Consider the following 22,482-nt stretch of genomic DNA (forward strand, 5'->3'; position numbering starts at 1 on the left):
TACTGCACCTCTGACACCATACACAGCATATACAGAAAACTCCTCCTCAACTTATGATCTCTCAGTGATCTGAAAAGTATTCCTCCTCCTCATACATTGCGTACAGTATATAGCATACACTTACCACAAGGAAAGAACAACGATCATATGTCCCCATAATAGTCATACTATATTTTCCCATAAGTAACTTCTGCTCACCGACCACATATAGCCAAGACCCCAACCTCCACATATTGCTTGTATAGCTAAGTAAGAAACCCCACACACATAGCATAGTATACAGATAAGTCCCACTCCCCCATTCATAGTGTTTATAGCCAAGTCCCCTCCATCAAAATTGATACACATAGATCTACTCTTCAATTACACATATTACTTCCACATAAAATAATATTTAAAAATGTAAGCTGCTTCTCCTTGAAGTTTTCTGAGCTCACAGGAGTCTGGATAGCATTAACAGCAAAATAGGGAGGAGATGAGGTCCGATAAACTGCTGCACGCTGTACAGTGGCCCTGCACCAATGACAGCACAGCCACATCAAGCTCCTCCTACCCTAAGGTGCTAGAAAGGAGTGAGGAGGCAGGCTGCTATGGTAACCTCCCCCAGCAGCACACCACAAGATCTCATTACATTGGGTGAGGGAGGGGAAGGAGCTCTTGAAGCTGGTCAATTGTCATCCATAGTGGCACACATTCTCCTTTCCCTGCTGTGCTCAAGCTCGGTGTTTGAGTCAGACAGATATCTGTGCATGAGAGGTGTTACTGTCAGTGGCACCTCTCCTGCGCACTTGTCAGTCTGACATCGACACTTAGCATTACATGAACACCCAGTTCTTACACTATGGCTGGTCCGAACAATGAAAGCAATTGTTACCATCCTCTCGTGTCTCCCCTTTTTCCTCATACATTGTAGCTTGCGAGCAGGGCCCTCATTCCTCTCGGTATGTGTTTTGATCTGTGTTTACTGTTATGCTGTAATGTCTATTGTCTGTATAAATCCCCTCTATAATGTAAAGTGCTGCGGAATATGTCGGCGCTATATAAATAAAAATTATTATTATTATTACTTAGCGTGAGCATAGCAGGGGAAAGAGAGAATGTGCCGCTATGGATGCAGATTACCCAAGAAATGAATAGTGATGTGCTAGGGTAAAATAAACAGGGGCCTTCCTTCTCTTGTCAGTATTGGCCTGACAGCGGGGCCCGCTGGAGGATATACCTATTCCCCGATGGGCCAGTCCAAGCCTTTTCCAGTAGTGTTGGCACTCATGTTCCTGGGGCTAAAGTGAGGTTGTAACGTCACGTGAGCCCTGTTCCCAATCAGCGCTGGCATCACTTGTCCCTTCCTTAGGAAATATAAGAGGAAATCGGCTGACTGTCTAATATGTACTAGGGCACCAGCCGACGAATCATCGGGATAGATGTCGATAGGACGTATCCAATTTCGGACTGCATATTGCATAGTTCTCCCAAAGATGAGGCACCGGCTGTATCAGTCAGCTGCTTTCTCATAAAGAGTATTAGAGTGTTCCGCCAAGCAGCTGTTTTGGGGAAACTCAACTAAGATGGCCTATATGCCAAATGATTGCCCAAAGCATCATTATTCAGCTGACACTCATCTAATGTGTATGGTGGGCTTTCAGGACCACTCGCAATAAAGTGAAGAACCGTGTTTGGGGTTTTAAGAGAAAAGCGAACGGAGGTATCACTTATGCGCTGCTGAGATGGAATATCCTTATAATAAAAGCATTTATTAGAACAGGTTAAAAGTCAATGCGTTTTGAGGTCACGCAGGACCTCTTCATCAGGACAAACCTGTCATCTCAGCAGTACATAAGTGATACCTCCACTCGCTTTTCTCTTATTCCTGTGGTCGTCCTCTCGACCTGTATCTGTGCAGCAGGTGCTACATGCCGTTTGTGTGTTGCCATTTAGCAACTCAGCAAGGTGAGTGTATGTCCCATTTTCCTGACATCCCATTGTCATTGGATAAGACTAGTGATGAGCGAGTATACTCGTTGCTCGGGTTTTCCCCAGCACGATCGGGTGGTCTCCGAGTATTTGTGACTGCTCGGAGATTTAGTTTTCATCGCCACAGCTGGATGATTTACGGCTGCTAACCAGCCTGAGTACATGTGGGGGTTGCCAGGTTGCTAGGGAATCCCCATATGTAATCAAGCTGTCTAGTAGCTGTAAATCATCCAGCTGAGGAGATGAAAACTAAATATCTGAGCAGTCATAAACGCTCGGAAATCACCCGAGCGTGCTCGGGAAAACCCGAGCAACGAGTATACTCGTTCATCTCTAGATAAGACCCTATTGCTCTTTTTCTCTCCCAGTTTTTAATCATGTTTGGGGTTTTGTCTCTGCAATCAAACCTGAGAAGCTTTACTCCAACACTATAGATGGGATCACACCTAGCAGAGCAGTTTGGGTTGGTTTTCGACTCCCTGAGTATAAGGGAATGATGGAAATGACAGGAGACATGTAGAAAGCAGAATATGGAAGCTGATCTTCACATTACCTCTGGTTGCTCGAGGCTTTCAGAGTTAATTTCGAAGCCAGTTAGATTGCGGCACAGAATCCCCCTGTTACCCCGGCACGGATTTCACTACCGACTTCCTTCAGCCTTACATTTCACTGGAAATTGATGAAAGTTTCACCAGCGCTCTCCAGCTGAGAGACTTGAAAGCTTGAAGGGTTTTTAATGTTGCTTCTTTAAAAGAAAATGACATTAAAGGTGCAGTCTCTCCGAACATGACCTAGTTTAAAAAAAAAAATGAATGTGACAGGCCCAGATTAACATCCCATCGTTACCGCGTATCTTCGGCAGTTCTGTAGTATCATGTACAAACTCGCCTCTTCACATTAGTCGTCGTTCACATGACAACTCCTGCTGGCCTCCCCTTCTTCTCGACATCAAAGGCCGCTTCGTTTTTTGGTTTCCTTCGCAATCCCTTTGAATGCAAAACCCATTGTTTACATTTAATTTGCAGGAATGAAAACGATAAAAGGAGATGAATCCCGTCGACCCCAACATAAAGGATTTTGCAAACATTGGACAAAATATATACAAAAAGTACAAAGATTGTTTTTTTTGATTGCTCAACAAGAAGCTTAAAACCTGCTGCCGAGTGTAAAAACAGATTTAATTGGCGTCACTTTCTTTAATCTGACATGCCATAATGATAAGACTCCGATTTTGCACTGTCACACTGGAAACCATCACCTTGTAGCGAGAAATGTTTTTCTTTTATTTGTTTCCATGGTAGCTCATTCCTACTTCTCATTATGTTGCTAGTACACACATATAAAAATGGAGCAGCACTGATGTCTATGTGCGTATAAATGGAAAATACTCACATTCTTCAATTTAATGGGCAGAGAGTCTACCGAAATCTCCTGTGTTTCCCCCATTGAGTCAAAGTGGTACTTCCGTATCCCAGACACACAGATAATGAATGTATATCTGCCATTAAGCTGTGTCAGGGCAGAAATACTTTTCCACTAAGTCGATTTTACTTCATTCTACCTGATGGCAAGTCTTAAGGTCCATTTTCACTGCGAGATTATCGTAAATGAGCTCCTAGCAACGATCCTAAGAAATCTTGTTTCCCAATAAACTTGCAATCTAAAAAGGCTGCTGATCACCCAATGAATACTCTTTGTCGGGTGAAATGATCTTTTGTGTAGCATTTCGTTCTCGGCAGCGCAGGTCCTGTTTTCACAACAATGGCAGCCTAAGCGCACTGAGCTATCTATTACGGTTCACAGAAGTGCGTTTTGCATGTATAAACAGGCAATCAAATAGGATCCTTCACTTGCTAAAACAAAATTGTTAATTGCCTTGTAAAAATCCCTGAGCTCCTCTATTTTTCTGCAGTTTTTTTTTTCAATTTTACACTTTGTTGCATTTGGAGCGCAATATGTGAAATTTCTGCTTGTAGTCTAATCGGTTGTTTCTTCAGAGTCTTCTCCAGAGAGCAGTCGCTTTTGCCCCTCTCTCCCAGGTGCTAACAATCACAGCTTGACAACTTTGGAGACTGTTAGCCTGCTAGATCAGCTACCAAGCTGTGATTGGGAGTCTGGGAGGAAAGGTTGAAAGCGCGGGTGCAAAGAAGTCTCTGAAGAATGGCTCAGATGAGCTACCAGCAGAGATTTCACATACTGTGCTCCAGAAGAAACAAATATAAATATCTCTGCAACAGAGAAACGCAGCACAAACGGAAAAGAGCCATAGAATCAGGGGGGCACAGGTATATTTACAAGGTATTTTGCATCTAGTGGCAAGTCCTCTTTAAATGACCACCAATGAGCAAACAATTGGCGAATATTTTAAAAATAGGTGTATTGCCGGCACTTGCTTCTGTGGTTATCTCAGCTGAGATTGAAATCTAACTGGGTGTAGGCTGGACACCAGACAACTGAGGGAATACAGATGCACACCAAAAAAATAGTCATTTATAGTCCAAAAACAGAGAAAAAAGATGGCACTCACCATCTGGTAAAACATTCCTTTATTTAGTCCATGACATTGGTACAGCGGTAGAGGAGCGGATGCCTTCTGTGGATGACAGCCGTTTCGCATTAGGACCCAGACAGACAATCCCTGCATGTGTTGCAGCTCTCTAACAGCTGCAAGACATGCCGCTGCGAGGACTTGAACATATGTTTCCAGCATGCCAAAGACATAGGGTCAGCACACGAGCATGCTTGGATAACACCTTATCCGAGCACATTCCCTCATCACTAATGGGCACTTGTAGCATTCTAAATCCTATAAAGTCAAACATATTGACCCCCTCCCCATAATGTAATAATGTCCCCCTTCCTCTATTAATGTAACTCATCCTGTGTCCCTTCCTGGTATACAGTCTCCCATCCTCAGCCACTTACAGTAATAATGTCCAACATTCTGTGCCCCCTTCTAGTACAATGTCCCCATCCTAGCCCTGTCTTGTAATAATGTTCCCAATCCTAAATCCTTCCTGCTATTATATCCAACATCCTGGAGCTTTTCTTAGTGTTATGTCACCTATTCTGGCTCCTTCCTGTAATAACATCCCAATCTTGGCCCCTTCATGTAATAATGTCTCCATCCTGGTTCCTTATAATAATATATGTCCACCCATCCTGGACCCCTTCCTGGTATAATGCTCCGCATGTTGGTGTACTGTCCCCATCCAGTCCCTTCCAGTAATAATGTCCCTCTCCATATGCTTTTGCTGGTATCTTGTCCCCACTCCTGGCTTCATCCTGTAGTAATGTTCACTGTTCTGCCACTGTTCCCTAACACATTTAAAAAAAAAAAATCAGATTCTTCTCCCGTACTCATGAATGCCGGCGCCCTCTTCTATAACTAGCACAGAGGCCGGCAGCTGATTTCGGCTATGAGTGACCCATGATGTCACTCCTATACTCTGCCTGTGACTGGCATGCTAACATCAGCTACCGCCCTCTGATTAGCCGGTGGTGTGCATTGCAGTGCAGGGACCCAGGGAGTCTATGCACTGCAATTCATTCCAGCTGAATGGGCATCCTCATCCTAGGCGCTGATGTTGGAGGCCCACTCCCCCATGGGCCCGGTGGTGATCATACCCTTTATGACCGCAATCGTTCTGCCCCTGGTTATTTCCCCAAAATGTTTGAATCTCCTGCCGAGCTCCTTAAAAACCTGTGTGCAAGTACTAGTACCTAAAAGAATTGATGCGTTGATGCTGTTTTGCAAAACATACGAGGGGTTTTTATGGGGAAGGTGAAATTTCTCATAAAGTTTCTAAATTATTTTGGTTAATTCAGAATAAATTATAATTTTAAAGAATGTGATTATTCCCCAACCTTTCTAAAATAAAGGGCACCGCATCTCTAGGTAAATCAGGAGAGAGAAATGAGGCGCAACACATCCCTTCATTTTCTTCCTTATCTCTTTTCTCCAGACGGGAGATCGTCTGTGATATTTTTGTTAGAAATTTTGTGGCACAATGAGGGAAAGAATCAATGAGTTCTTAATGAGAACATCAAGGAGAATAACAGCAATAATTATCTTTTCTAGAAATCAATGGAACTGGAACCCTGAAAGCTATATACCTCCAAGCTCCGTAGATATTTTTTCTTGTGTTGTTATTTTTTTAGAATTTTTTAAACCTTAAAAATTAAGTGAAAAAATCAAACCCTTCCGTCCAAACATTGCGGTCAATAAATATGTTTGTATAGGTAGTAAGTGCCATTACGTTTCCATAAATGCTCTACTAAATCTTATTATTTCCTAGGCTGAAAATTACCATATCTTAGAATACAGGGGCAAAAATACATCACATATATAGGAATGTTCATATATCAAATTTTTATTCTCTCCTGATCAGCCCAAGATAATCTACATATAAGCGATATAAAGAAGCCAGAGAAATAAAAAGTTCCATATTTAGTAATGTGACCATTGATATTGCGTGGGAGCAGATAGCATGAACACAGCCTTCATAAGTTTCTTACTGTGAACATGTCAATCTCTATTTATTTATTTAATTATGTATTTATTTATTTTATTATATTATTATATTTGCTTATATAAAATATCAGATTAAGAAACATGTTAATTCAGTGGCAATGTAATTTACACCACTCCATCCGCCACTCGGCCTTGTGCTTGGTGGAGTAAGGCTGCATGTAGCTGCTCAGACATGAAGCTCATGGTGGGGGCGCAGTGTTTGTGCTGATATTAACACCAGGGGAGGTCTGGACTCTGCAGTTATGGGTCAGCAGAGCGGTGGTGTCTTTTCTGCCCTCTCCTCCACAGCACTCTGCCTCCCATCTTGTAATGTTAAGGAGGTTTCCACTTCGTGGCTGAGTTGCTGCAATTCCTTCCGCTTCTCGAAAATGGTATTACAGCACTACGCTGGTATCACTGAGCTCTTTACCACCGGCCATAATATCACATGTTAGTGAAGAGAGACAGCACAGTGGGGGGGGGGGGGGGGGGGGGGCAGGTGTTATACATCGAGGGGCCAGGTGTTATACACATCGGTGAGGGGCCGGATGTTCTACACCAAGGGTGAGGGGTCAGATGGTTTACACCAGAGGGGTGGGGGGCCAAATGTTATTCACTGGGGGTAAGTTTCTGAATGTTATACACCTGGTGGAAATGGGGCCAGACATTATACATATGCATCCTATATATGAAGAACTGGATATTATACACTGGGAATGAAGGGGTCAGCCGTTATACACCAGAGGTAAGGAGCTGGATGTTATACAGTGGGAAAGAGGGGCTGGATGTTTTCTTAATATGCAAAGAAGCTGTTAAGATCTATGGGCCGGACATAGATGTCAAAAGAAGGTTTTTGCAAGTATCACCAACTGTCATAATGGTGTAACAAGGTGGCACGGGGTGGTAGTCGTGGGTGAGTTCACTAAGCAACAGTCAGTGAGCACCCTGGCACCTTGTACATGAAAAGATGAATAAAGTCCCATGTGCTGAATGTGCAGCATTAACCACAGCCCACTCACAGGCTCTGCCCGATTCCCCTCAGCTGCTGCCATGTCGGCTCCACATTCACAAGCTCTGCAAATCACTTCAGAGATAAGGTCTTTTTCCAACAGCTTAAGTTTACTAAAGGTACCTTCACACATAACAATTTCGTTAACGATATCGTTGCTTTTTGTGACGTAGCAACGATATCGTTAACGAAATCGTTATGCGTGACAGCGACCAACGATCAGGCCCCTGCTGGGAGATCGTTGGTCGCTGGGAATGATCAGGACCTTTATTTGGTTGCTGATCACCCGCTGACATCGCTGAATCGGCGTGTGTGATGCCGATCCAGCGATGTGTTCACTGGTAACCAGGGTAAACATCGGGTTATTAAGCGCAAGGCCGCGCTTAGTAACCCGATGTTTACCCTGGTTACCCGGGGACTTCGGCATCGTTGGTCGCTGGAGAGCTGTCTGTGTGACAGCTCACCAGCAACCACACAACGACCTAAACAGCGACGCTGCAGCGATCGGCATCGTTGTCTATATCGCTGCAGCGTCGCTAAATGTGACGGTACCTTAAACAGCAAGGCATCCGTCCCATTAGCAGCACAGTTCACACAGGGCAACGTTTCCTGTACTATCCCTTCCTCTGCCACATGGACAGACTCTAGTATCTCTGTCATTTCTCTCTTTTTACTGTCAGCGTTCATGGCCGTACCTCTAGCTAGACTCCTGTCCTGTCTGCGCTTTCCTTTCCTCTGCCGTCTGGGCAGCATATTTGGACAGTTCGTGTCCCATCTGTACCTTCAGCATCACCAGCTCCCTGTCAGTCCCTGGTCCGGTTCCAATAGGGAAAGGTGCAGGGAACACCATCTCAGCTGCTCCCGCCCTTGTCTTAGACCCTGGATCCTTCTTTGTGGTGGTCCTGTTTATCTGGTGCACGACTGCACTATACTTTAGCCGGGGAGCCCCTTACTGCCATCTGCAGACTTATCCCCCACAGCCTGTAAGTAGCTGTATGAGTTCTGCCCCTTGGGCAGACTGCCCAGGTGTCTGACAGAACCACAAAGTGTCTGTCCTATATCTCCCTGCTCTGTGCTGCTCTGCTCTGTGCCCCTCCCATCTACTTAACTCCTTGCTGCCTGTGCCTAAACTAATCCTCTTATCTATCATATTCTCTATCTCTAATGTGCCCCCTCTATTCTAATCCCCCTAAAGTCCTATACTGTCCCTAAGCTTACACATGGTACATAACAAATGCATCACATTACAATACATGACACACATTAATGATAAGTAGGGAACCACACAATACATTAGCATTAGTGAACATGAATAACTGTCAGGGTGCCACACATGACACATGTGCTCAGTGTTCAGGAGAGAAGAAGCACAGGAGGGTCACTGCCACCTCCTTACAATGGCGTCAGGGTCTGTAAAATCCACAGATTCTTACACTCTTCCTTTTAACTTCATTGATGGGTATGACTTGCGTAGGGTGACTCGGGAGTTGACTCAAAGACCTGTAGCTCTTAGGCAGGTTAGCAAGAGTTAAAGCTCTGGTGGGCTAGGTTGTTCATCCTTTTTAGTCACATGCTGTGTGAGAACCAGTTATATCTTCTCTCCTATACATGATGGCTTGACTAGTCAGGTATTTCCAGCTGTAGTTTGTCTATTCTGGTCTGGAGAGGTGGACATATCAAGACTTACTGGTGGAATTCCAAAAAAGAGGCAGCACTCCATTGTTTCAGTGGAAAAATGTGCAGGATTTTAATCAACCCACATGTCTGGGCGACATTTCGGCTACAAATGAGCCTTTCTCAGACTTACTGGTGGTTATTTCTACGATTGTTGCAAGCATTTTTTTGTGTGGCTTCTCCTTTTCATTTGGTGCTTTTGTGTTGCTTCTTTCCTCACTGGTTTTACATTTTTTGTTCCTTAGGCTGTGTGCACACGTTGCAGTTTTTTCGCGTTTTTTTCGCGTTTTTTTCCCGATAAAAATGCTATAAAACCGCAAAAAAAACTGCATACAACAAGCATCCCATAATTTAGAATGAATTCCGCATGTTTTGTGCACATGTTGCGTTTTTTTCCGCGAAAAAAAAACGCATCGCAGTAAAAACAGCAGCATGTTCATTAATTTTGCGGGGTTTTTTTTGCGGATTTCCCACTACTAAATGCATTGGGAAGTGTCCGGAAAAAAAAACGCGTCAAAAACGCATGCGGTTTTCTTGCGGATTTCTTGAGGAAATTTCCGGTTTTCTCAGGAATTTTCTGCGAGAAATCCTGAACGTGTGCACTTAGCCTTAGTGTTTAGTCCTGTGAGAGTACTCTGTGACTGTGGTTCTTTTTTTCTCTGTCTATTTTGTTTGTATTTTGCCATACACTTCAGCCCTACCTTTCTAGGGAAGATGAGGGGGGAGAAATAGATTAGAATTTTTTAGGAGCATAGCGAGGAACAAAGACCAGGCATCCCCACCATCAGGGGTAATCCTGGGGACAGGGTTATCTTAGGGTCACCTAGCCTGGGGAACAGAATAAGAACCCATTTGCTTCCCAAAGTATCACCATGACAATAGATCTCCCTGAGAATCTGCCTCCTGTGCGAAATACATAATGACTGACAGTCTGCTCTCCTCATCTACATGTCTTACACTGGTAATGCCCCCTTCATTTAAAATAGTCTCTGGAGGCAGATTTTTGGGGAGATCTATGTTCAGCCCAGAGATCTTAAGAGCTCATTTACATACTAAAAAAAATGCAGATATCAAGGTATAATTTTCCTCATCTTCCTATGACCTGCATGCCCATATAGACGACGTAGGTGCGACAGTTTCCCTTTAACTCTCCTGTCCAGGTGATCAAATAAATGCTATATAATGTCCAAAGAGTACTGCAGTTGATGGCATGATAGACTGTAGTTTTTCAAGATGGGAAAGGCGGATATTATTGAATAAGTGCCCCTATTGGTTCCACCAGCCCTAGTTAAGTCGAACAGGTAGGACAATGGGTCGCTGCAGTGCTTTTACCTTGTTTGCAACCATCATGAAATAGTACGTCACCCTTTCTTACAAATTGCTTGCATTATTTATTTTTGCTTAGGGGGCAGTTTTGATTGGAGGGGGGTTATATATTTTGAGTTCCCCTCACATCTGTGTGGTCTTTGCACAGTTTATTTGTGTAGAAGAGCAATATATTCATAAACTCGCTCTCAGAAAAGACAAGGGTCCTCCGAGCGCTAAGCACTGCTGCATTCTGATAAACTTTGCTGTGCAAACAGAAATCTTGGAACATTGCTTACTGCACTGTTAAGCTCCCGGGGGCTCCTACTTTACTGCGTCCTCACAGACACTGAAGCCATGAGTATGCAAATTTGTTTCAAAGAATTAATAAGACCACGTTGTGCTTGTTATTACCATTACTCACTAACAGTCAATTTTAATCTGAGGGAAGGAAACATAACGTATGTTATTACAGAGTAATGATGAACTTTACTCTCTATAATGATAACTCATGCGCCTGTGTCTTCCATTATTTTTTCCTTAGGCTCAGCATATCCCAAGATGTGTGACACGAGATGACCAGCTTTTTAAAATTAGAAATGTAGCGAAAAAAAACAATTTTGTGATACTCTTCTGGGAGATGTTTATGCTATACTAGATGGTGGCCCGATTCTAACGCATCGGGTATTCTAGAATATGTATTTATGTATGTATATATAGCAGCCACATAGCATATAGCAGAGGCCACGTAACACAGACAGCCACGTAGTATATAGCACAGCCATGTAGTATATAAGAGCCATCTAGTACAGGTCCTTCTCAAAAAATTAGCATATAGTGTTAAATTTCATTATTTACCATAATGTAATGATTACAATTAAACTTTCATATATTATAGATTCATTATCCACCAACTGAAATTTGTCAGGTCTTTTATTGTTTTAATACTGATGATTTTGGCATACAACTCCTGATAACCCAAAAAACCTGTCTCAATAAATTAGCATATCAAGAAAAGGTTCTCTAAACGACCTATTACCCTAATCTTCTGAATCAACTAATTAACTCTAAACACATGCAAAAGATACCTGAGGCTATTATAAACTCCCTGCCTGGTTCATTACTCAAAACCCCCATCATGGGTAAGACTAGCGACCTGACAGATGTCAAGAAGGCCATCATTGACACCCTCAAGCAAGAGGGTAAGACCCAGAAAGAAATTTCTCAACAAATAGGCTGTTCCCAGAGTGCTGTATCAAGGCACCTCAATGGTAAGTCTGTTGGAAGGAAACAATGTGGCAGAAAACGCTGTACAACGAGAAGAGGAGACCGGACCCTGAGGAAGATTGAGGAGAAGGACCGATTCCAGACCTTGGGGAACCTGAGGAAGCAGTGGAGTCTGGTGTGGAAACATCCAGAGCCACCGTGCACAGGCGTGTGCAGGAAATGGGCTACAGGTGCCGCATTCCCCAGGTAAAGCCACTTTTGAACCATAAACAGCGGCAGAGGCGCCTGACCTGGGCTACAGAGAAGCAGCACTGGACTGTTGCTAAGTGGTCCCAAGTACTTTTTTCTGATGAAAGCAAATTTTGCATGTCATTCAAAAATCAAGGTGCCAGAGTCTGGAGGAAGACTGGGGAGAAGGAAATGCCAAAATGCCTGAAGTCCAGTGTCAAGTACCCACAGTCAGTGATGGTGTGGGGTGCCATGTCAGCTGCTGGTGTTGGTCCACTGTGTTTCATCAAGGGCAGGGTCAATGCAGCTAGCTTTCAGGAGATTTTGGAGCACTTCATGCTTCCATCGGCTGAAATGCTTTATGGAGATGAAGATTTCATTTTTCAGCACGACCTGGCACCTGCTCACAGTGCCAAAACCACTGGTAAATGGTTTACTGACCATGGTATTACTGTGCTCAATTGGCCTGCCAACTCTCCTGACCTGAACCCCATAGAGAATCTGTGGGATATTGTGAAGAGAAAGTTGAGAGACGCAAGACCCAACACTCTGGATGAGCTTAAGGCCACTATTGAAGCATCCTGGGCCTCCATAACATCTCAGCAGTGTCACAGGCTGATTGCCTCCATGCCACGCCGCATTGAAGCAGTCATTTCTGCCAAAGGATTCCCGACCAAGTATTGAGTGCATAACTGAACATTATTATTTGATGGTTTTTTTGTTTGTTATTAAAAAACACTTTTATTTGATTGGATGGGTGAAATATGCTAATTTATTGAGACAGGTTTTTTGGGTTATCAGGAGTTGTATGCCAAAATCATCAGTATTAAAACAATAAAAGACCTGACAAATTTCAGTTGGTGGATAATGAATCTATAATATATGAAAGTTTAATTGTAATCATTACATTATGGTAAATAATGAAATTTAACACTATATGCTAATTTTTTGAGAAGGACCTGTATATAACACAGCCCACGTAGTATATAGCACAGCCATGTAGTATATAGGAGCCACGTAGTCTATAACACAGCCACGTAGTTTATAACAGAGCCATGTAGTATATAACACAGCCCACATAGTATATAACACAGCCCATGCAGCATATAACACTGCGCACGTAGTATATAACAATGCCCACGTAGTATATAACACTGCCCACGTAGCATATAACACTGCCCACGTAGTATATAACATTGCCCACATAGTGTATAACACTGCCCATGTAGTATATAACACAGCCCATGTAGTATATAGCACTGTGCACGCAGTAAATAACACTAACCACGTAGTATACAACACAGCCCATGTAGTATATAACACTGCCCACGTAGTATATAACACTGCCCACGTAGTATATAACACTGCCCACGAAGTATATAACACAGCCCACATAGTATTTAACATTGCCCACGTCGTATATAAAATTGTGTAAGTAGTATATAACATTGCCCACGTAGTATATAACACTGCCCACGTAGTATATAACACAGCCCATGTAGTATATAGCACTGTGCACGTGGTATATAACACTAACCATGTAGTATTTGTGACGCCCAGGAGACCGGGATACCCAGCACCGGACCAATGGGGTCTGTCTCTTAAGGGGGATGTCACGGGTGGCTTGACCCGATGCTGTAGCCTCAGGCAATGCACAGTGTAAAGGGTATCGTGAGGGAGCAGGCACTTACTTGATCAGCAGCAGGTTCTCCCAGCGGCGATGATCCCGATCCTGGATATTGGCTATTGTCCAAATGAAAGACTGAGGCACTGAAACGTTTAACCAGTTCACTTTAACATAAAGGGATTTACAACCTGTCCTGTCACCGGAGTCTGTATGGGAACTCTGAGTTACTTTGACCCTGCCGGGGTCTTCGCCTCTTATTGTACGCAATTTCTGTGTGGCCCTGCTGCTGTATGTGAACTGGCTGCTGGCCCAATCTGTCCCCTCCGGGTCCTGGTTCGACGGGCAACCCAAGTCCTTTTATCAGCTTACCCCCTCCGGGAGTACCGCTGAACTCTGTGTCTGTTGCTGCGTCCGGCCCTAGTGAAGCTGATATCACCTCACGTTTTTCCGGTTGCTGTATTATATATAATGAATACAGCCACGGATCCGGTATCCGTCTTTGCGCCTGTTCTGGGTAGTGATTAATGCTACCCGGTTCTCACAATGTCCTTTTTCTCTGTCCCTCTTCTCCTCAGGCCGGTGATATAGGTCTGGAAACAGTCACAGGACTGTTAGAAATTCAGCTGTATGACCTCTCACTTTCAGCTCCTTAGCCCAACTGCCATTTCATCTCTCAGACCAGAATGGATCAAGGGGAGTCTCTGGAGCTCCCCATTCTGGCCGGAGGTGGTAGTGCAGTCTTGCTATTTTAGTATTTGTATTTACTGTCAGTAACTATTTTTGTGGCAAATACCCCTAGGGGTGCCACATTCCCCCTTAGTTAAGAACAGTACTCCGGGACTGTGGGACGATAACATTTTGAAATAACAATTAATATGTACAGAGTCTTAAAAATGAAAAGTTACAAAAACCACTCAAGGAAACAAAAATAGAGTTCTGTAAAAAGTCACTTCAAATAGCGTCCATTAATACAGTCCTATCCTTGAAGGTACTAGGAAAGGCACTGCACTTTGTGTCCAGGAATTTAGTTCCATTTTGACAACGAAGTTGTCAATATAAAGTCTAAAGAAAGTTCAAAAAGAGCAAAAAGCAAAGTTCAAAAAGCAGTCTTTCCGGAGCTTTGATTTAGTGCCTCCGGGCTGATAACAAGTTCAAGAATATGCAAGAAGTTCATACAGACAAGTCTCTGTAGGTACTGGGCTTAAACGTTGCAGAATGATAACAATGACTATAGTTTTATAATTGGTAATCTGCATACCTGGCCGGTAATTGACCCTGGGTAATACGCTGTGATCTACGTAATAGCGATATCTCTTCATGTGGTATACTACTGTCTACTGCGGATGTAGTATCTGCCCGCTCTGCTAAAGATAATTCCATGACAATGGAGTTGGCAAGTCCACCGTGAATGGGATTACTCTGATCAGGAATCTGTTCTTCCTGGCCTGGAACCTCCTGTAGTACGGGGTCAGCCTCTTCCTGTCTTGGGACTTCTGGTATTGGGTTCGGTGTTGGGTAAAAGGCCACCATGGGAACCACTACTGCACCATGGTATGTTAGTAGGGTTTTGGGAAAGTCTCCTATACAGGTGTGATACATTTCCTCTTCTTTTTCCTTTACTGGTTGAACCTGTATGGGTTGAATAACTTCTGATTCTGGCTGGACAACTTCTGGCTCTTTCAATGCTTCCGGACACAATTTAAGATTGTCTCTTGACACTAATACAGATGATAAGCCTCCGTTTTTGCTAATGAGACACATTTTAGGATTATCCATTCTTGTTGGTAAAACTGTGTAGGGTACGGCTTCCCACTGATTGTCTAGTTTATTGGTTCGACGGTTTGTCTTGAGCACTTGATCACCCGGTCTTAATGGGGTCGCTAGAGCATTCTGGTTGAAAGTTCGCTCTTGTCTTTCTCTAGTTTGCTGAAGGCTTCTTTCCACACTCTCTTGCACTTGGCGATACTGCTTTTGCCGTATGATATCCCAATTGGAGTCTTGAACTTCTGCGTCTGGTTTCAGAATTCCCATTTCTAGATCGATTGGTAATTGGCCGGGTCTTGCACGCATAAGGTAAGCTGGGGTGCAGTTGGTGGAGCTCACCGGGACATGATTATACAGATCCACCAAGTCAGGCAATTTCTCTGGCCATTGATTCCTTTCTGTCTCAGGTAAAGTCTTTAGTAGGTCTATTACAATATGGTTCATCTTCTCGCATAAGCCGTTTGTTTGTGGATGATAGGCCGTCGTCCGGATCTTTTTGCAACCATACATATTACAGAATTCTCTGAAGATCTCTGATTCAAAGGCTGTACCTTGGTCGGTGAGAACCTGTTCCGGATATCCATGGGGTCTACAAAAGTACGTTTGGAACGCTTTGGCTGCTGTTTTTGCTGTCAGATCTTTTATGGGTACTACTACCAAGAAGCGTGAATAATGGTCCACGATGGTCAAGGCATAGACATAGCCGGACCGGCTTGGTATTAACTTCACGTGGTCTATGGCTACAAGTTCAAGTGGTTGTTTGGTGATTATGGGCTGCAGTGGTGCTCTTTGGTTCTTTTGATCGTTTCTTCTGAGGTTGCACGGGCCACAATTTCTGCACCACTGTTCGATTGATTTTCTCATCCCGACCCAATAAAATCTTTCTCTTAGAAGTATTTCTAACTTTTTCCAACCGAAGTGACCAGCACCATTATGGTAAGCTTCGAGGACCATCTTCACATCTTGTTTAGGCACGATAATCTGCCAAACCAATTCATGTGTTTTCGGATTGGTGTACCTTCTACGGAGCTTCCCTTGATACAGGAACATTTTGCCTCTCTCTTTCCAGAGTTGATGCGTCTCTTCTGGGGCATCCTCATCGGGATATGCACTTTGCTCAGTTAACAGTTCCTTCACCAACTTCACAGCCGGATTGCTGTCTTGGGTGTCAGCCCATCTATGGTGTGCTAACGGATTAAAATTCACCTCTTGTTGTTTCTGATAGGTACTTGACTGATGATGTTTCGCCTTGGGATGATGGAAGGCTGGTAGTTCAATTTCTTCAAGCTCCCCCGTTTCTTCTTCTACATCTCTCAAGTGTGGCATCCGGGATAGGGCATCGGCATTTCCATTCTTGCGACCTGCTCAATACTTGATCTTGAAGTTGTAATTAGATAACCGGGCTATCCATCGCTGTTCTAACGCACCTAATTTGGCTGTGTCCAGGTGGGTCAATGGATTGTTGTCAGTATAGACAATAAATTCTGCAGCGGCCAGATAGTGTTTGAAACGTTCAGTCACAGCCCAAACTACTGCCAGTAGTTCCAATTTGAAGGAGCTATAATTTTCTGGATTTCTTTCAGTAGGCCGGAGCTTTCTACTTGCAAAGGCGATGACTTTCTCCCGACCTTCTTGCTTTTGTGACAGCACCGCTCCTAGTCCCACATTACTGGCATCGGTGTAGAGGATGAAAGGTTGATGGTAATCTGGGTATGCCAGAACCTCCTCTCCGGTTAGTGCCTTCTTTAGTTGTTCAAAGGAGTCTTCCCTTTCGTCGTTCCACTGGAAAGGAGGGTTTCGGTTTGAAGGTTTCTTCCTCTGCCCTACCAAGGCGTCTTGCAATGGTGCTGTCAACTTGGTAAATCCTTTTATAAATCTGCGATAGTAACCCACCAATCCCAGGAATTGCCTCACTTCTTTTGCGCTGGTAGGTCTCAGCCAATCCCTTATGGCGGTTATTTTCTCGGGATCCGGTGCTACTCCCTCCGAACTCACAATGTGTCCCAGGTACTGTACCTTTGGCTTGAAAAGGTGACATTTGGATGGCTTGATTTTCATGCCATACCTGGATAAGGCTTCGAACACTTCTGCCAGGTCTTTTAAGTGTTGTTCTTAAGTCTTTGAGTAGACGATCACATCATCTAGGTACAGGAGGACGGTCTCGAAGTTCTTGTGTCCGAGGCAGCATTCCATCAGCCGCTGGAAGGTACCGGATGCATTGCAGAGTCCGAACGGCATGCGATTAAATTCACTTAGACCCATTGGTGTGGTGAATGCCGTCTTTTCCTTATCTCTCTCAGCCACAGGGACTTGCCAATACCCGCTTGTTAAGTCTAAGGTGGAAAAATAATTAGCAGATTTCAAAGCGGTCAAGGACTCTTCTATCCTAGGCAAGGGGTAGGCGTCTTTATGGGTGATGTTATTAATCTGCCTGTAGTCTACGCACATTCTCATGGTTCCGTCTTTTTTTTTTTGACAATCACTAGAGGGGCCGCCCAGGGGCTACAGCTGTCTCTTATTACCCCGGCCTGTTTCATCTCCCTCAGCATATCTTTTGCACATTGATAGTGAGCGGGCGGTATGGGTCTATATCTTTCTTTTATTGGGGGATGGTCACCGGTGGGGATTGTGTGTTCTACCCCTTCTATCCGTCCGAAGTCCAATGGGTGTTTACTGAAGACTTGTTCATATTCCGTCACTAGCCTATACACCCCTTGTTTTTGATGGGTAGGTGTTGAATTTATGCCCACGTGTAGCTGTTGGCACCAATCCTCCATTTCTCCATCTGAGCCATTGCCTTCCACCTGACAGGTTGGTTCTAAGGGCTCAATGGTTGTGATGGCATTGTTGTCAAGAGTATATAGCTTTGCCACTGTAGCATACCTTGGCAAAGTGACCTCTTCCTCTCCACAGTTCAAAAGTCGTACCGGCACCCGTCCTCGGTGTACCTCGACTATCCCTCGTGCTGTGAGTATAGTGGGCCTGCTGTCGGTGTACACTGGTTCTGTTAAGGCTTGAAGCATTTCTGTTTTTGGTGGGATTACAATAGATGTTGGATCACTTACCCTCACACTGCCGATTTCTCCACCTGCAACTTCTACCTGTTGTCTTAACATCAATACTTTTATTTCCCTCCGGAGAACTCTCTGCTGGCAGGATTGGGCAGTTTCGGCAATTTGCTGTAAGACAGAAATGACTTCGGAAAAGCAGTTCTCTAACACATTCATTCCTATCAATACAGTTGGTTCACAGTTCCGCCGGTCAACATCAACAACAATTATACCCTGTTTCTTCAATTCTACTTTACCAATCTTTATGGTCATCTCCCTGAAACCTAGTTTCGGTACCAACTTACCATTACTGGCCCATATATCTAGTTCAACATCAGAGGGCCCTTTATCAATATCTGCATCAGCCCAGTACCTCTTATAAAGGATATATGGTATAGATGAAATCTGGGAACCTGTGTCCAGCAAAGCGTTGAGGGACATTCCGTCCAGCACAATAGGGATAATGGGTCGTCCTCCGATGTACCTGTCGTGCCAGGGTGTTGGGCCTTGAAAGTTCATTCCTGCGAAGCGGCCCGCATTCCCAGGGGATTCCCGTTTAAATCACAATCTCGTGCAAAGTGGCCTGGCTGCTGGCAACGGCGGCAAATGGGCTGTCCATCCGATTGGTAGCGGTCGCGGGGTCGTCCTCTCCATGTCGGGTATCTCCGGGGTCTCATCCATGGAACATCCTCTCTATGGTTTGCCAACTCCATCTTGGGTCCTCTCATCTCCTGCATGGTTTTAGCCATTGAAGCAACAACATCAGTTAAAGATTCAAGCTTTTGTTGAAGAGCCTCATTAGTACTGGGCCCCAGGGGCTTAGCAATGGCCCCGGACATAGCTGATGTCACTGGCACTCCCTGTTGTTGAGGAGCCTCTGCCATGGGTTGCGCAGGCTCCTGATCCCGAGGTGCCTCTGCCAGCTGGAGACGTATAGCGCTCTCCTTTAATTGGGCAAATGTCAATTCAGGGTTCTTAAAAACAAGCATGCTCACATGCCCCCGGTGAGAAGGGGTGTAGAGTCCCTCAATAAATTGATCTCTTAGCAGTTTATCCGCTCTGGTGTTAAAAATGGGTTCAGCCAGTGTAAGTGATTTAAGGGCTTCCTGCAGGTTTAAGGCAAAGTCTCTCACGCCCTCATTAACTTTTTGTTTGCAATTAAAGAATCATACTTTAGCTTTGCTGCTGGCAGTGGTTTCAAATGTAGCTTTTAATCCAGCAAATATGCGTTCAACAGTGCCTTTCAGATCAGCTGCCCATGCTGTGACTTCTCGCTTAGCATGGCCACTTAACTGCATCATCAGGAGACTAACACGCTGAACTTCACCCACGGGGAACATGTCAAAATGGGCCAGCATCTTTTCTCTGAAATCGTCAAGGGTATTAGGCTCACCTTCATACATTGGAAGCCATGGGCCACCCGGGGTATATGGCATCAGCACCGGCATGATGGGCGCCACTCCTTGCACCGCTGCACTACCGGACTCTCTATCGACACTCTGTCTTTCAGCTGCATTAGCGTCGCCGGGTGCTGCGGCGTCTCCGTGCTGCAACATACTGTGCCCCCTTAGTTAATCCGGACCCTTCCGGTCCTCCGCTTCCGTCGGGATAGTGTAGATTCGTTCCGCTGTGCAGCAGGATCGGTTTTCCCCTTGCTCTGACGTCAGAGCGCTCAGCTTGGTGCCGCCCACAATGACACACCCCCTGCTGCTCCCGCCCGCCGCGCGCTCTGTAATGGCGGATTCTGAAGTTTTTCAGTCAGACTGGGGTTCAGGTGATGGCGTAGCTCAATTAACAGTCTCGTGCCTAACGGTTATGAGGTGATTACCTCAGGGGTTGGCGGCCATCTTTACTCCATTATAACCAATGGGGAAAAGTCACTTTCAATAGTTTTCAATGGGGAATGGATTTTTCTTTAATAAAGTCAGTTTTCAAGATTTTTCATCCAAGTTTTCACAGTTTTGGGCTCCAATCACGGCACACAATACCCGGTATACGGGCTGGCTAGATCCTGTTCGTGACGCCAATTGTGACGCCCAGGAGACCGGGGTACCCAGCACCGGACCAATGGGGTCTGTCTCTTAAGGGGGATGTCACGGGTGGCTTGACCCGATGCTGTAGCCTCAGGCAATGCACAGTGTAAAGGGTATCGTGAGGGAGCAGGCACTTACTTGATCAGCAGCAGGTTCTCCCAGCGCGATGATCCTGATCCTGGATATTGGCTATTGTCCAAATGAAAGACTGAGGCACTGAAACGTTTAACCAGTTTACTTTAACATAAAGGGATTTACAACCAGTCCTGTCACCGGAGTCTGTATGGGAACTCTGAGTTACTTTGACCCTGCCGGGGTCTTCGCCTCTTATTGTACGCAATTTCTGTGTGGCCCTGCTGCTGTATGTGAACTGGCTGCCGGCCCAATCTGTCCCCTCCGGGTCCTGGTTCGACGGGCAACCCAAGTCCTTTTATCAGCTTACCCCTTCCGGGAGTACCGCTGAACTCTGTGTCTGTTGCTGCGTCCGGCCCTAGTGAAGCTGATATCACCTCACGTTTTTCCGGTTGCTGTATTATATATAATGAATACAGCCACGGATCCGGTATCCGTCTTTGCGCCTGTTCTGGGTAGTGATTAATGCTACCCGGTTCTTACAATGTCCTTTTTCTCTGTCCCTCTTCTCCTCAGGCCGGTGATTTAGGCCTGGAAACAGTCACAGGACTGTTAGAAATTCAGCTGTATGACCTCTCACTTTCAGCTCCTTAGCCCAACTGCCATTTCTTCTCTCAGACCAGAATGGATCAAGGGGAGTCTCTGGAGCTCCCCCTTCTGGCCAGAGGTGGTAGTGCAGTCTTGCTATTTAAGTATTTGTATTTACTGTCAGTAACTATTTTTGTGGCAAATACCCCTAGGGGTGCCACATATACAACACTGCCCACTTAGTATATAACACTGCCCACGTAGTATATAACGCTGCCCACATAGTATATAACACTGCCCACGTAGTATATAACACTGCCCACATAGTATATAACACTGCCCACATAGTATATAACACTGTCACGTAGTAAATAACACAGCCCACGTAATATATCGCATCCACGCAGTATATAACACAGCCCACGTAGTATATAACACAGCCCATGTAGTATATAACACTGCCCACATAGTATATAACACTTCCCACATAGTATATAACACAGCCCATGTAGTATATAACACTGCCACGTAGTATATAATGACCACCAACACCAACAACCCTGGGTCTCTACGGGGTAGATAAAGCAGCCGAGATATAGCAGGACCTCTTTTAATAAAGAGAATATTTATTCCTGACTAGGTCCCTAATGTTAGCCCTAATAGAGCTCACACCTTCCTAACAGCGGAGGTTGGCACCCTAAAATTCGATATGGCACCCCCGCTCAGCGTCGGCTATCCCTTCTTGCCCTAATCCGGGCCCTAACAACTACCCACGCCCAAGACCCAAACACCATACATACAATATAAACCTAGGTCACGCTAATGTGAAACGAATAAAACCAATGCAGCATAAGTGATCTTACTGCACCAAATATATTAAATCTACAAAAAAGCTGCACATAAATGTGTACCCTATGAATTGAATCTATGCGTTTAGAGGCCAAAAGGTCTGACCTACTAAATCTAATATCCGGGGCAGGAAATACCTTCTCAGATCTATACAGTACAAAAGGGGGGCAGAGGAGAGTGGATCTCCTAAAGTGCTATTGTGCAACCAGCATATACTCGCTGCCTAGATTACCATATACAATAAATTCGCTATGACTTAGTCAGGACCATAGCAGACATAGATTGAAATTTCACAATGGATGAAGTCATTCCTGATTGTTAATAACCAAGAGGATAATATTATTTAAAGGGTACAGAAGAGCATAGGTCTCCCACATTTAGTAGTCTGAGACCATCAAGATATAAAGCGCTCTTGTGCATATAGCATTAGATCGCTGCCATTTAGATTCACTGTGACCCAATAGACTCCAGGAGGCACAGCAGAAACCACACGACAACTGAACTGGACTACACATAACCTGTCCACAATAATACCCAGGAGACACAGTGGCACATAGAGTCCGGGTCATGAG

The sequence above is a fragment of the Ranitomeya imitator genome, chromosome 1 (genome assembly GCF_032444005.1).
Source record: "Ranitomeya imitator isolate aRanImi1 chromosome 1, aRanImi1.pri, whole genome shotgun sequence".
Taxonomy (NCBI): domain Eukaryota; kingdom Metazoa; phylum Chordata; class Amphibia; order Anura; family Dendrobatidae; genus Ranitomeya; species Ranitomeya imitator.